Source organism: Oncorhynchus tshawytscha, linkage group LG14, assembly GCF_018296145.1.
Source record: "Oncorhynchus tshawytscha isolate Ot180627B linkage group LG14, Otsh_v2.0, whole genome shotgun sequence".
In the NCBI taxonomy this organism is placed as follows: Eukaryota; Metazoa; Chordata; class Actinopteri; order Salmoniformes; family Salmonidae; genus Oncorhynchus; species Oncorhynchus tshawytscha.
The window spans coordinates 10,582,238-10,586,110 of record NC_056442.1 but is presented as its reverse complement, the minus strand read 5'-3'; positions in this window follow the sequence as shown (position 1 = coordinate 10,586,110).

The following is a 3,873-nucleotide window of genomic DNA, read 5'->3' as shown; positions in this document are numbered from 1 at the left end:
TTTGCCAACACAACGGTTGCATTTCAGGCCCTCTCCTGGAGAAAACAGAATAACAACATTACCCCTGTTGTATTAGAGAGAGTCTGGTTATCCATTGTGTAAACTGGGAGACTGGAGATTAAAGAATGGAGATAAGAATAAGCAAGCAAGCTTTAATCAGATGAATGTGTTTATTTGGCATTGTCCCTGTCAAATAAAGACATGAAATAAGATGAAGACCTTGATGGGCAGACTCACCAAAGCTATATGCCAGCAGCAAGAGAAGGAGAGAAAAACATATAGCTTTCATCTTTCCTTTTGTCTTTCTTCAGGAGTCTGTTGAACTGTCGTTCCGACAACAGAAAAAAGGCATCACCAAAGACTCCCTCTATGCGGTGGGATGTTCAACAATTGCTACATGTAAGTCTGGTTTATTTGAAATGTGCAGAAACATTCTGCAACCAACCATTTCACAACCCCAGTAGCACAGTATCATGAGACAAAGTTATTAAGTGCTGTAGATAGTAGAGTAGTTGCTCACCTGATTGTATTTCCTTTAGGTGTATTAAGCTTCCTTTACTCTCCTCTCCTTCTTCTTCTCCTTTTATACAGCATAGTATGCTAATAAAGCTGTTATCTATGAGTCACTTGTGTGAGATATTGGTCAATCTATTTACTCAGGTTTAGCACAAGTAGTACCCCTATGTCTCTCTGTAAAGGAATGGCCATTCCCGGATTTCACAAGACAAAGGTTTGAAGTGTCATGTTCCACACTGGGACATTCCATATTGGGACAGGGTGTAAAGAACCTTTGGAAATATCAAAGCTCAACACAATAACTGACTGGTGTGCGTAGTTTATGTAAGAGGTGGTGTTGGATGATGAATCATTCGTATCACATGTAAAGAAGTTCTTCTTATGACATTTTGACATATGTTGAAATCAGGAACAAAAGATAACAAATGTCATTTTGCTATACTGAATGTATTTCATTGCCATTTGAACTGGGCTCCAGCCACACGCATACCAATGATACAGAAGGTGAGTATGGGCCATGGGTCTTATACGTTGCAGTTGTCCCAGTTGCAGCAGGTGACTCTCAGACCCTTGTTTACACCAAGCTTCAGGCACTCTATCATCCTGAAGCAGGACTTCTGGAAGGTGTTCTCTGGAGAAATAGAGAGACAAAGATAGAGAGGGGGGAGAGAGATGATGATAACGATACCCACTGGGCACAGATGTCAGTTCAACATCTAGTTCTGATTACATTTGGTTGAGTTGTCAACTAACGTGAATTCAACATGAAATCAACAAGAAATGTCACCATGACATTGGATTTAGGTTAAAAGCTGGGTGATTGATTATCTTTTGCAAATCCAATTAGTCATCACATAGATTTTTTGGGGGTTAAAATGACGTGGAAACAACGTTGATTCAACCAGTTTTTGTCCAGTGGGTAATGACTGACGACTGAGTGATAATCTTGTAGGTCTACCTAGTAAATAGTGTGTGTGTGTGTGTGTATGTCTTTGATTGATTTCTGGTCGGATTAATAAGGCACTGTGGCGTCTCTGCAGTGATTGTGGCTATATGCCATGCCGACTGAATGGTGCTGGGACTCACCATAAGGGGAAGGCGTCCAGCTCAGCACAGGAGTCCAGCTCAGGAGGACAGGTCTCCACACAATCACCACTGACTGGCGTGGCCCGGATACAGTTATGGCACTGCAGGGCCTCACCTGAGAGAGGGGAGAGAGAAAGAGAGAGAAATAGAGAAACATGAACGAAAACTCAACCTTGAAAGTCACTGGCCATAGCCATAGTGTGTAGTCTAGTGCACACTATCGACCTACTATCAAGGTTTTTTTATCTGAACTTTTGAAAATAAAAACATTAGGATGGTTCAACATGAAGAGATGATATTTACCATAGATGACGGCCACCAGGAGCAGGAGACCAAAAGCAAAGACTTTCATGTTTGGATGTGGTTCTAGGAGATAGAAAGACACATTTCAACAGTATAACCTATATAGACACTACAGTTAACATATTGTTCAATGCCTGAAAGTCTTTGTGTCCTAGGCTCAGACAGACGTTTCAAACAGGTTCAAAAAGTGTGAGGTCAGTGCCCTTTCGCCCATCTTACCTTCCGGACCTCTGCAGGTTTCAGTGTAACTCTCCTTCCTCCGGCCCCTCCTGTTATACAGCAATATTTGACTGATAAAGACAGTGCTGTGGGAAAAGAACCAGATTTTCTTTTTTTTCTAATGTTATTTTTAAAGCAAGGACAATGGTGCAGTGTCAGACGTGAATACATACAGTACTGGAATGGGTAGCCTATCACTCAAATGAAAGGATCATTGGGTTTAATATCCTGAACTGGCATCAGCTGTAATTGTGATGTAGCCATGTGATTGTGCTATATAGCAGTTACAGTAGCTAAACACACCTTTTCATCTTCCACCTATTTTTCATTTTTTTAAAAGGGTTGAAAAAGGAGGTGGGGGAAGAAAAAAAAAGATGAACTATTTGAAATAAACCTGTAAAGCTTTGAAAATTACAATTAAAACATTGAAAAGAAAAAAGGGGGAAATATAAAGAGTTGAAACGTTAGGCCTTCCTAGCATGCCAAAGTGGTGGGTAACCTTGAAGAGAAGCCCAACCAAAGGATGACGAGGCTGTGCAGCTCGCGCTGTGAACCTACCTGATGCTGCAGGTCTGAGTGGGTCCCATTTTGCCTGGCAAAAAAAACACTGCATTCCACAGTAAGAACCTCATACCAACGGTCAAGCATGGTGGTTGTCGTGTCATGGTTTGAGAATGCTTTGCCGCCTCAGGATCTGGACGACTTGCCTTAATAGAAGGAACCACGAATTCTGCTCTGTATCAGAGAATTCTACAGGAGAATGTCAGGCCATCGGTCTGTGAGCTGAAACTGAAGCAAAGGTGGGTCATGCAGCAAGACAATGATCCAAAACACACAATCAAGTCTACATGAAAATCGCTAAAAATAAAGAAATTAGGTTTTGGAATGACCTAGTTAAAGTCCAGACCTAATCTCATTTGAGATGTTGTGAAAGGACTTGAAAACCTACAAATGTTGATGAGTTACAGCAGTCCTGCATGGAAAGGTGGGACAAAATTCCTCCACATTGACGTGAGAGACTGATCAACGACTACAGGAAACATTTGGTTGGAGTCATTGCAACTAAATGTGGCACAACCAGTTATTGATTGAAAGGGGTTATTTACTTTTTCACACAAGGGCATTGAGTGTTGCATAACTTTGTTTATGAAATAAGTATATCATTGTTGTGTTATTTGTTCACTCAGGTTCCCTTTATCTAATATTAGGTTTTGGTTAAAGATCTGATAACATTCAGTATCAAAAAATATGTAACAATAGAGAAGATTAGAAAGGGAGCAAATCCTTTTTTTTACAGCACTGTACTGACAATATGCCAAATAAAATGGGAGTATACTGTACGTTTAAAACAGGTTAAAACAAGAATGTTCTCACTTTATTTGTCACGCCCTGACCTTAGAGAGCGTTTTTATGTCTCTATTTGGGTTGGTCAGGGTGTGATTTGGGTGGGCATTCTATGTTCTTTATTTCTATGTTTTGGGTTTCTATGTTTTGGCCGGGTATGGTTCTCAATCAGGGACAGCTGTCTATCGTTGTCTCTGATTGGGAATCATACTTAGGCAGCCTCTTTGGCCACCTTAGGTTGTGGGATGTTTTTGTTTTTTTTTTGTTAGCTCTGCGTAGCCTTCAGAACGTGATGTTGTTTTGTTTGGTGGTCTTTTGTTTGGTGTTCAGATTAAATAAAGTATCATGAACACGTACCACGCTGCACCTTGGTCCACTTCTTCCGACGAACGTTACATTATTTGC